Below are 13573 nucleotides of genomic sequence, written 5' to 3' on the forward strand. Positions count from 1 at the left end.
GCAGTTGAGATTAAATTAGCGAGCAACCTCGTTAACAGGGATGGAGGTTTCTGTTTAAACTCTGTTTGGAATCCGGCTCTCTCCCTTGTCAAAAAACAGAGGGACAGAGTCAATGCTACCTCACCTGCGAATTCATAGTCTCACTATCGATAGCTCTGACTTTGGTCATCTTTGGTGGCACTACTGTTCAGTGTGTGTGTTATCTTTCCTGCTTCAGTCCGAGAACCGAGGTTTTAAATTTGCATGTACGCCGCCTGTCCGTTGCAGTTTGCCTTGAAAACGGCGGGGTGTTCTCCCGCCGAAATATCGGCGGTCGCTGAAAGTGTTACCTGGCTGAATTCCCGGAAGTTATTTGAAACATTGAGCAAAAAATTGCAAAGAGGTTGAAGATCCGCTTACAAGGTCCACACTGCGTCATTAAAAATATCGGTGGAAAGTTATTACGGATGGAGCTCCAGATCGTTGCATTCAGAGACTCTAAATATGCACGTTAACGCTGCAGGAGTCGCAGCTGTGTGCTGCTGGCCGGCACACGGGAGATCGGACAGGTTTGCGATGGTGACAGACACCTCGCCCGACGACTCACCTTGTTTTTGTTGACTGCCATGCTTCCATATACAATCTGCAAGCCCCTAGGAACGTCTGCAATGCTCTGGTTCCCCGCCAAAAGGAACTCTATAACGGCTCTCTGCTTTGAACGCACCTCCATTACAGACGCAATTTTAAGGCTACGTATAATGCCACCACCTGTCGGAACTTCGTGAAATTATAGGGGATGAAGATGGAATAATCCGCGATGCACAACAAATTCCGCATTTTTTCAACCGAAATTATCCGAGAAAAAAGTATTACATTTCTTACTGGGCGTTCCTCGTATTTGTCTGCAGACTGTAACGCTTTTTTTTTTTTTTTTTTTTTAATCGGATGTATTGCTATTTCTACTAACGAACCAGGTATAAACTTTTTCTTATTGTTCACTCCACTTTTAACGTAACACGGAATTCTCCATTTTGGTACTGCGTGCTTGATATCAACGTTTGAAACAATACAAAATGAAGTACCAAGAACCACTGATATCGCTCGTCGGCAAAAGAACGTTACTACTCTGCCGTGTCACTTCGTAAACATCTTTAATGACAACAACGACTGCGTGAAAATGAAAGAATTGAAAGTTTTTATTATCCGTAGCAATTACGTTTCAGTGTAACAAACGAAAAGAGTAAAATCATTCGAGTAGTGGCACAACACAAACGTCTGCAAAAACTTAAATGAGGATATGTTGGTGTCCTGTATAGAAGTACTTACGTTTACGTGAATCAAATGTAATCTCACGTGCATGGATGTGTGTGTTGTCCTTAGGTTGGTTAGGTTTAAGTGGTTCTAGGTTCTAGGGGACTGAAGACCTCAGCAGTTAAGTCCCATAGTACTCAGAGCCATTTGAACCATTTGTAATCTAACGTACCACAAACTGAAAATGTATATTAATAATTCGAAGTATGAGTTTTAGCTAGTTACAAACCGACTCCGAACAACATGGGCACACACAACTTTATACCACGAAAGCATAAACAGTGTCGCCAACTCTCCAAAACGAAATAGGCTAGATGTGTTTACAAAAAATCTGGAATAAAGCAAGGTATGTTATTTTTGTTTTCGCAATAAGTATACTGTATAACAGACTAGCACGAATTTATATTTATTTTCTTAAAAGCGAATCTGCTGTGCATTAGAATAATACAAACAGGTAACTGTAATGAATAACTAGACCCATGTTTTTAAAAGTTCAAAATGGATGACATTTATCACTATACATGTTAATTTAAACATTAACATGAACCTTCATTTACTATTTCTTCATCGAAATAATCTCTGTATGGTATATTTTGAAGCAAAAATGTATTTAAATAAACACCTTCACTTTAGTTCTTTCGCACAACTTTCGTTTTTTCACAATAAAATTGTAGGTAGTGTTTCAGCTAGGTACTTAGTAGGACAAACTTCACAATATTTGCACTGTAATTTTATATTATTGATTACACTTAGCAAGCTACTTCATTATTGTGAAATTGTGTAATTTTCCAATAAATCTCTCAACTGTTTCTATTTTCTAGTAATAGTTTTAGTCTCGTGTTCGTGTATGCTGATGAGCCCGAAGCACACATCAGCACTGTTTTGGTTGGCTATATTGTGCTTCTTAATTCAATCGAATAAAGAATTTTCATGGAATATCAAAGGGTGTTTTGAAATTTTAATTCAATGCAAATAATTTTTCTTTAATCATCATGAATTTTAATGCATTCCAATTGCTGAGGAATAAAAGCCAGATAAAAATATTGTGAAAAAACTCATATTTCTGGACCCCAACTATATTAGTCATTTGACAGCACAACGGTATTAAAAAGAAGGCATAATTAGTTCCAAAAATGCTCATTTGGCAGTACTGACCATGAACTGAACGACGTTTAGCTGCAATTATAGCCAAAGTTCCTGCCTTAATTCTTTCAAAAATGTTGTTCTCTCACTCCCTTCTCCACCCCTGGTCATGTTGAGTAAGTGACAAAATGTCGTTACGAGACCTATTCACAAAACGATTTGTTTAAATGACAAAAACCTTATTTGCAGTTGTAACAAGTAGGGAATTTATTTTATCCAAAATCTAAGGTCCTTTTATTGCCTTTAACATCGATATTTCGATGTATCAGAGGCTTCATTATCGGTATTGAGACATTAGTTTTTATTCTCTTAACAGCGATGGTTTGTAAATATCGAAGATCTCCGAACGTTACTATTTTTAGGGGTCACAATTTTTGCAGTCATCAGAGCTTGTCCGTTGAAGTGAGTGAGCGGCTATTGCGTCGTCAGACTTGACTCAATACGCGAACATTTGAAACGTCGGTGGCTGCTCCATCGGCCTACTGTTCTCAATTCCGGGACACCGTTGTGCAACGCCCGTGTTTTGCAGGAGCAGCTATCAAGTTTGCTGCTTCCTAACTTCTGAAGAAGACCAGCTATCGCACAGTTATCTTATCGACTCTAATCAGACTGGGCGATTAGGAAAACGACGACAGCATGTGAAAACAAAATTATTGCAATCTGTTTCAAGTGGCGTAAGAGACAATACAAGAAACTGATTACTGTACGACGAGGGAAATTCCTCGCCCGGGCGGAAAGTGGAGGGACAATATGTATACAAATCGTAGATAGCGCGAAAGATGATTGGGGAAATTGCAATCACGACATCCTTAGGCGACAGAGAAAGACAATTAGAACTCTGCAGGTAAACTTGTCTGAATATGTGCCTCGGCAGCTGCGCGGTCTGCGCGGCAGATTGCTAAGCCAAGGGGCTTGTGTTCGATTCCTGGCTGGGTCGGATAATGTCTCCGCTCGGGGGCTGGCTTTTGTGCTGTCCTCACTTTCATATTATTATAATTGACATTACTACCGAGGTAGCTGAAAGCGCACGACAAAAAAGCCAATAAATCGGGAACAAACTACCATGAACAGCAAAGCGAACGGTTTACCATATTCGAAATAGCCAAGACCCATTATACTGCGAACCGTGAAAACCTAACATAAGACATTGGTTTCCAGCGATAGAGTAAACACAAGCGTTTATTTGTTATGTAATTACACAGCTCATCGACAGTTAAGAAATTGTAGATATATTCCCTCATAGTTTGGGATAACTGCGGAAATCCTAAAAGGAATAAGAGCACGAAAATTGAAAACCGACCCTTTCTGGGAGAAGAAACAAATAAAAAGCATGTCATATTGTACTGCGGAGGGAAAGAAAGAGACAGAGAGAACAGGACAGTGCTGGGTATTTGTAGATCACGTTCACTGAAGAACCAAAGGAACTGGTACATCTCCCTAATATCGTGTAGGGGCCCTGCAAGCACACAGAAGTGCCGTAACACGGCGTGGCATGGACTCGACTAATGTCTGAAGTAGTGCTGAACTGACACCAGAATCCTGCAGGGCTGTACACCAATCTGTAAGAGTACGAGGGGGTAGAGATCTTGAAACGTCCCCTTTTTAACAATTATACACGACTGTCCTTAAACTGACACACAATATTTTGTTAGCGCAACGCAATCTGACTTTCAAAATTCCCTACAAAAGAATGGCCCTGACTAACATTAAACAATACCTTTCACAAATCACTTACCTCACAAAAATCTTCGCTGCTCAAGCTACTGCAATACAGCGAGCGCCACTACTGCCAGCTAAATAAAAGATTCAAACTATGGAAGGCACTAACTACTGATAGGGATAGTTAGCAAATGAAAGATATTAATAGAGAACAAACAATGTATTTACCTTGATATCATCATATATAAATATAGCAGTTCATGACAAATTTCAAAACTCCGCCATCTCTCTCCCCACATCCACCACTGCTGGCGGCTCACCTCCAACTGCGCAACGCTACGCGCTGTTCACAGCCAGCTGCTGCTGCCCAACACTACAATGGCGAGTATTACAACAATGCAAAGCAGCCACAGACTGCACACAGCACAGCCAGTGATTTTCATACAGAGTTGGCATTACCAATAAAAAAACCTAAACAGCCTACTTACATAGCCCCCATGCTCCCCACAAAAATTTTTACAAATTGGTTTGGGCAGTGGCCAATACAGATTTAAAAAAAAATTTTCATAATTACAATAACAAAGAAATCAAATGCACACACTTATTGATACAATGTTGGTCAAAAGCTCAAATTTTCTCACAGTCCATAAAGACAGTCCTGATCGTTCATTACGATAAAATAGTAGTGTTTTTCTCAAAGTCTGAGCAGTAGAAGAAAATGCACACGGAAGTAGTGGATTTCCATGCAGTCTTGAAGAAGTAGTGTTGTCCTTCCAACGGAAAGACAGTGCTGACTCTTGACATGCATACAGGTAATGGGCCACAACAGAGCAAACCCACAGCAGAGTCAGTCGAAATTTTGAAGAGTATTGGTAGGTAGGTCATCACAGAGCAGACCCACTGTAGTCCTGGTGGAGATTACGGTATTGGTGGGCCACCAGAGGTGCAGACCCACTGCAGTCCTTGTAGAAATAATGGTATTGATGGATCATCAAAGATGTAGACCCACTGTAGTCCTTGTAGAGATAGCCAGCAGCCATCTGTTGTGACTGTGCAGGTGCACAATCACCATTGAAGAGTCTTGCGGATAATATAGCAAGTCCATAAACCACCACTTGTGCACTCACAAAGTTTTTGAAATTGTCCTTAGAACCAGAAATGCTGTTATCCAGTCCCTTGCTCGCCATATGAAACGTCCCCTTTTTAACAATTATACACGACTGTCCTTAAACTGACACACAATATTTTGTTAGCGCAACGCAATCTGACTTTCAAAATTCCCTACAAAAGAATGGCCCTGACTAACATTAAACAATACCTTTCACAAATCACTTACCTCACAAAAATCTTCGCTGCTCAAGCTACTGCAATACAGCGAGCGCCACTACTGCCAGCTAAATAATGATTCAAACTATGGAAGGCACTAACTACTGATAGGGATAGTTAGCAAATGAAATATATTAATAGAGAACAAACAATGTATTTACCTTGATATCATCATATATAAATATAGCAGTTCATGACAAATTTCAAAACTCCGCCATCTCTCTCCCCACATCCACCACTGCTGGCGGCTCACCTCCAACTGCGCAACGCTACGCGCTGTTCACAGCCAGCTGCCGCTGCCCAACACTACAATGGCGAGTATTACAACAATGCAAAGCAGCCACAGACTGCACACAGCACAGCCAGTGATTTTCATACAGAGTTGGCGTTACCAATAAAAAAACCTAAACAGCCTACTTACAATCTCTTCTGAACAGCACGTTGCAAGGCATCCCAGATATCCTCAATAATGTCCATGTCTGGCGAGTTTGGCCAGTGGAAGTGTTTAAACTCAGATTAGTGTTCCTGGAGCCACTCTGTAGCATTTCTGCACGTGTGGGGTGTCGCATTGTCCTGCTGGAATTGCCCAAGTCTGTCGGAATGCACAATGGACATGAACGGATGCAGGTGGTCAGACAGGATGCTTACGTACATGTCACTTGTCCGAGTCGTATCTAGACGTATCAGGGATCCCATATCACTCCAACTGCACAAACCCCATACCATTACAGAGCCTCCACCACTTTGAACAGTCCCCTGCTGACAGGCAGGTTCTATGGATTCATGAGGTTGTCTCCATACCCGTTTTCCCGTCATCAGCAGCCCAATCTCGGTGTTGACAGGCCTAGGCGAGGCGTAAAGCTTTTTGTCATGCAGTCATCAAGGGTACACGAGTGGGCCTTCGGCTCCGAAAGCCCATATCGATAATGTTTTGTTGAGTGGTTCGCACGCTGACACTTGTTGATGGCCCAGCATTGAAATCTGCAGCAATCTGCGGGAGGATTGCACTTCTGTCACGTTGAACGATTCTCTTCAGTCGTCATTGGTCCAGTTCTTGCAAGATCTTTTTCCGGCCGCAGCGATGTCGGAGATTTGATGTTTTACCGGATTTCTGATATTCAAGGTACACTCGTGAAATGGTCGTATGGGAAAATCCCCACTTCATTGCTACCTCGGAGATGCTGTGTCCCATCGCTCGTGCGCCGACTATTAACTTCATGTTCAAACTCACTGAAATCTTGATAAGCTGTCATTGTAGCAGCAGTAACCCGCGTACCAACTGCGCTAGACACTTGTTTTATATAGGCGTTGCTGTCCACAGCGCCGAATTCTGCCTGTTTATATCTCTGAATGTGAATACGCGTGCCTTTACCAGTTTCTTTGTCGCTTTAAGTGTAGCATCACATAAGGAATATATTCTCAAAACTTACTATAGGTGTACTTATCACGTTTATAATGCGATAGGTTATTCTCAGCGATTACATAAAAAAAGTCTGTGAACTAGTTTTTCAATATCGGTCTTAGAACTCATACAACAATTTTTTAAATGTATGTGTATGATATATTGCGTTATTTATTTCTCAAAAATTTTAATAAATTTTACAGTAATGATGAACTTGTAAAAATTTTGTAACACAGAAAATTGTGTTATAGTAAGTACACAGTCTGCAGCAGATTTCATTTTTTTATCTACAGTGGTTCAGCAGAAAATGTTCCTTATATACCGAAAAATGAAAGTTTCGGGAAATGCATAAAAAATATTTTATTGACGTTCATGCCAGGAGCAGTACCTTAACGTTGGCCATAACCATACATTTGTCCTTTCTGGTCCTCATGTTGCTTTTTACTTCTAGTCTGATCCTTCTGGCGTGTCCTTTTGGCAATATCCTTCGCTGATATTTCAGAACTAGAAAAATGCGCATCATTAATCTTCTTCGAAAAGTTTTCAGCGAAGGAACCTGCATCAAATCCTAGTCTCATAAGGGTTCTGATTCTCTCGCTGTTACCATCGTCGAACACCGGTCTACTATGATATGAGGAAATTTTAACAACAGGAGAAGAGCAATATGTTGTATTTGGGTGTGTGTCTTCTAAATGGGATTATCGAAGCTTTCGTTCGAGTTTTGGAGGCAATATGGTTCAAAAATTATTTTGAGCGGTTTTCATGACTATTGTAACCTAAGGAACAAGATTTAACTCACCGTCGAGGCGAGCTCGTTAGAGGCAGCTCAAACTCAGTTTAGATTAGGATGGGCGTTTTCCGTTCTAAAGAACCATCCAAGCTTTCGTAGCGTTTGATTTATGGAAACCGCCGGACGAGTTTTGATCCCCGCTCCGTCGAAGGCTTTTCCTGTCCCTTTAACACTGCGTAACCTCATTCCGACTGTAGCCTGAGGGATGTTTCATAACATAAAAAAAGGTCTTCCCTTGGCGAAGTGTTGGCAGCTCGCCAAGACACCCGCGGGTTGGACACTGCCCGCTCAATATGGACAGCGTTCTAAGTCGCACTACAGTCACGCACGGTGTTTGAAATGCGAGGGATGTCGCGTCCCTCGTACGACCATACCGGCACAGTACTCACAGGAAGACCTGCCGAGCTGCCACTCACACACGATGCAATGGAAAGCACTCAGTATCAAAGTTCTGAATTAACTCAGCCACGAATTTGTAACCGTTTACTGTGAACCTCATCTGCCGTGAGCTTCTAGAAAATGGGAACTTCTTGGTGTGTCGTCATTTCGCAAGACTCGTTGTTGTTAAGTTGCGTCGAGTTGCTTGTTCCGGAAGTGATCAAGTACCTATCACATTCTCACTGTCACTATTTTAAACATGGCTGACAGAGGAAACAGTAAATAAATTTTTAATTAATAAAGTATACAGCCACTCGGCTGCATAAGTTATTTGTAAAAACCTTGACCAGGTTTCAATAACGCTCTGGGTACCTTCTTCAGAAAGAAAGTTACATAAATTACATGACGTTAAAATTGTAAACATGCATGATGACCTAAGAAGCACAAGTCAGACAGCAGCCATGTAACTTATGTGACTTCCCTTTGACCCTTCGTGGTATTGAAACTTGGTCAAGGGTTTTACAATAAACTTTTGCGACCGATTGGCTGTACACTTTATTTATTGACCATTCTACTGCAGTTGAATTTGATCTGAGGCGCTGGTGTCTTCTTCGGTTACTTCCCGTCGGTTGATAGTCCATAGGCAATAAATTACACTTTGGGATACTTCAGCGGTGTTCATTATCTTATTCAGAGGCTGAGTGTCTTCTGTCCTGCCAGTGACTCGCTATATCACATGTTCTGATAAATCACAATGCCGAGATTTTCACTCGTATCGAAGTAACAAACACAGTCTATGCAACACTTGAGCAATGTCCCACTTATCCATCACGTGTCTAATTGATGACTCTCGGCAAGCCGAATGGTGTTCTTCCTGTAGTAATACTAAGCAGCTGTATTCCAACAATACAATTTACCCAGTGTGTAACAAAATATCCACACGGATGCCCCAAATAGTCTGATCGGTACAGTATTTATATTCTTGTGTGTGTCATAACGTCTAAGTTTTTGTGTGTGTATGTGTGTGTGTGTGTGTGTGTGTGTGTGTGTGTGTGGTAGAAATTACATGGAGAGTATTGTGAAGAAGAGCATTTCTGGCCAGCATTCTTGAAAGAGTCAAATTAATATTAAAATTGCGTTATGAATTCCCTCCAGTCTTTATCCGTGCTACACTTTGGGACTTTATGGAAAGAAATAGTTCAGTCTATTTCATTAGGTTTGAGGCACGTAGCTGAGACATTATTATTTCCTCGCCCGACATTTCGCCTGGAAGCTATCCAGTCGTTATCATGACAAGTGGAAGATTTCTATCTGAAATACACCGAGGTCACAAAAGTCATGGGATAGCGCTATGCACTTATACATATGGCGGTAGTATCGCGTATACAAGGTACAAAAGGGCAGTGCATTGTCGGAACTGTCATTTGTACTCAGGTGATTCATGTGAAACGGTTTCCGACGTGATGATTGCGGTACAATGGGAATCAACAGACTTTGAACGCGGAATAATAGTTGGAGCTACACGCATGGGACATAAAGTTTTGGAAATCGTTAGTGAATCAAATATTCCGAGATCCACAGTGTCAATAGTGTGCCAAGAATAGCAAATTTTAGGCCTTACCTCTCACCAAGGACAATGCAGTGGTCGACGGCACAGAGTTGTCAGCGGTAACAAACAAGCAACACTGCGTCAAATAACCACAGAAATCAACGTGGGATATACGACGAACGTATCCGTTAGGACAATGCGGCCAAATGTGGCGTTAATGGCAGCAGACGACCGACGCTGCCTACAGCGCCCCTCCTGGGTTAGTGGCCATATCGATTGAACTCTAGACGATTGGAAAACCGCATCCTGATCAGATAAGAGCTGATGATGGGGGTCGATTGTGGCGCAGACCCCACGAAGCCACAGAACCAAGTTATCAACAAGGCACCGTGCAGGCTTGTGGTGGCTCCACAATGGTGTGGGCGGTCTTCACATGGACCGGATCCTCTGGTCCGACTGAACCGATCACTGATTGAAAATGGTTACGTTCGGCTACATGGAGACCAGTTGCATGGACCTCATGTTCTCGAACAGCTGGCCGAAGTGGCCGTGCGGTTCTAGGCGCTACAGTCTGGAACCATGCGATCCTGCCTTGGGCATGGTGTGTGTGATGTCCTTAGGTTAGTTAGGTTTAAGTAGTTCTAAGTTATAGGGGACTGATGACCACAGCAGTTAAGTCCCATAGTGCTCAGAGCCATTTGAACCATTTTTGGAAGATCGTGAAGCAACAGCACATTTCTTACAAAGCAGTAATTCCCAATTTTGCTTACTTATCTTAATTTAGCCCACATGAAGACCAAGATCAACTAGTCCGACCAGTCGAACGCACGAGTACACCGCTTCCGGGATTCGGGGAGGCGCGTCGGCCCCGTAGCGAATGCACCCGAGGGATTAACGACGAGAGCAGGTGTGCCGGCCAGCCTGGATGTGCTTTTTAGGCGGTTTCCCCCATCCGACTAGGTGCATACGGGGCTACTAACCAAGTCTCGCCTCAGTTACATGATTCGCCAACATTTCGAAAAGTCTCACACTTTCGCATGTGACGACTCTAGATGCAAACCGATAGGGAACACAAATTCCGTCCCGCGGGAGAAGGATTGGGAACAGGAAGAGCATCCGGACACCGTGTACCACTAACATTGCCACATCCCGATTAAAATGGCGAACCCCGTGAAGACGTGGGAAAAGACCAGGAGAAAGAAGACATGAATACCAAGCTCCTACTATAATGAAGGACGTGACAGGTTTGTCCCACATAATTATATAACCAGACTTTCTACCCGGTAATGACTTATCATTCTAAAATGATTTTAAATGTAAGCAAAATTCTGAGCATTAACGTCGTAGTGGGACCGGATGAGTGCATGTGGGTGTGTAATAGCGTGGGTTACTATAGTTAACGTGTCCCGCAAACATTATATGTGGATTGTTAGCACATTTGACAGAGTAACAAATTACTAAATTATTATTAGTAAAAAAAAATAACACATCACAGAGCAAACACATTATGTCTCCTACAATGTGGTATTGGCGTATTATTTTAAAAACTTAAGGTAATTACTTTCCTCAGTCACAGATTTTCCAACAGGTTTTTCATGCAGTAAAAACAACTTACTCTCAATTGCAGAAACCTATAGCATACGACACTATCTTCTGCAAGCAGCCTCCAAAATGAACGAAAGAATGCAACATGTGCACGTGAATTCGTTTCACTTGTAATTCTTGAGCATACTGTTATTGAATTACCAATGGCGATGTTTTAAGAAAATGACACGAAATCCAATGGTGAGAATAAACAGGAAAAAGAGCAATTATATGTATACGGCGTTTCTGAATATGAATTTTTTTGTAGTAACGTCATGCAAGCTTACCGTAGGCATTTCTACCTTTCATCCGCTTCCGTCGGGAGCATTGATGTCATTAAGTTAATATGTTTCTCGATTGTGTAATTGGATGTATCCAGCACTCAAGTGATGGTTGGATTCCAGTTGCTTTCGAACGATGCGGCTGAATACAACACACGAGGTGGCGGAGGACTCCACATCAATTCCTCAGATATGCTGTTAGATTGTTTCCATAGAGTATACACGTGGTTAACTCTAGATAACAGAGCGGTTTAATGTTGACGTGTTAGCCAGGTATTGTACCCTTTAGAACGGAGTAGATTAAGACTGTAAAGAAGTGCTTTATCACTTTGGCACATGTGCTTTACACTATTGTGATAGCCGTAATACTACAAGGAAAAATATCGCTGTATTCTTCTGACGTAGCACGGTACTTTCTTCGTGTTTAAGAATGAAAAAAAAAAAAACAATTGAGAGAAAAACGGTTAAATGTTTTGTGAAATAATTTGTGTAAAAGTAAGAAACAAAATAGGTAACAGAAGCATTTGATGTGGCTTCGAATGACACTCGAAATCCTGTACAGCAAACGAAACGTGCCTAAGGTTTGTGCCATCTGTTTTATTTCTTTCTTTTAGAGAAATCGTTTCACAAGACCTTTCACCGGTTCTTTTTCTCAAATTTTTCATTTTCCAGCACGGAATATACTTAAATATCGGTCTGTATTCTGTAATTATTAAGACTATACAGATCACAAGAAAAGAGAGAAGTTTCCATTTATGCTGTAAATTCGTATTTGTTTAATTTTTTTAAAGTGAAAGAAAGAGTCCACAATTTCCACACCGATGTAAATCTTTATGAGCAAAATAGCGAGGCCTTTCTTCGCATAGTCAGCAACAGCTGTTCGTGAAATATTCCAATTTTCCCTCAAACGACTAGTTAAGTTTTTCTTAATTACCCCGATTACTTTCAAGCAATTATATCTTCTTTTTTTTTCAAAACTAGTTTCCCACTCTTCGTTTGGCTGTGAAAATTCGGCCAAAAATGAATTGCTTAAGTTCTAGGAAATGTTTCTTTTTTTTTTTTTTTTTTTTTTTGCCCTGCTCAAACATTTGACCCAAAAACAAACCTTTAAAAGATCTACTATATTTAATTTTACTGTAAACAGAGTTTTGGCTAACATGACCATTAAAAGATCTAATGTTAATCTGGAATCTGACAGACATGTTACAAGAAAAATAAATAAGGTAGATTAACAGTCTTGCAGCAGCAGCAGTAGTAACAACAGCACCACCATTTCTTCGCTCTGCAGGAGCCCTTCCACAGTGCTCTGTCCATACGCAGCACTCCATATCTTGAACAATCTGCCTCAGCTGCCGAGATCGCAGACGCACGTCTGTGGATCGGTGCTCGGCTCGGAGGTAGCCGGTTTGAATCCTCAACGTGGAAGACATTTTAATATATTTAATTTCATTGATAACGAGATGAGAGATGGTAACGTACAATTCCCGAACATCAAACTTCTTGTCAATGTCCTGAGTTTAAATCCCATCCTCTCTGGAGTGGAGGACGAGAGTATGTGACATTTGATCGCAATCCGTCAGATGGTGAAAGCTCGGTATCTCCTTGGTGTTATTGGTAAGGAGCGCCTTATCTGCAGGAACTAAATTCACCCCACCCCTACTCCAAAACGGTTTTCAACGTCAAAGACACGGCACTAAAACGCTACAAAGTACTCATCTCAGTCACCCACGTGACATCGCGCGAAGAACGACGCGACAAAGCAAGGTTGGTACCTCGCAACACAACTACAAGAATCGATAGTCACTGCAAGCTGCATCGGCGAATGAGCGACATCGGCGCGGCTGAGCCACGCCCACAAACGTTTCGCCACTCCGCCGCATCCGCTCGTCTACTTACGGTGGAGCACAGGACCGGTCTAGTCCAGTCTCCGAGCATCGACTGAGACGACGGCGTTGTCTTCTAGTAGGCCAGCTGTGTGAACAGTGTGTTAGGCAGAATACTACGTGAAAGTTATTGTTAAGTGTATTTTGTCTGTCACAAGTGATACTCTGATGTTCAGAGAGAGTTGTGAACACTCATGGCATTCCTGTGGAAATGGATTGTCCAAAGTTAAGTAATTCTTTTTATCTATGTTGTAATAAAGTGAACCAACAGTTTACGTGTTATAGTAC

This window comes from Schistocerca americana, chromosome 2, assembly GCF_021461395.2.
Source record: "Schistocerca americana isolate TAMUIC-IGC-003095 chromosome 2, iqSchAmer2.1, whole genome shotgun sequence".
NCBI lineage: Eukaryota > Metazoa > Arthropoda > Insecta > Orthoptera > Acrididae > Schistocerca > Schistocerca americana.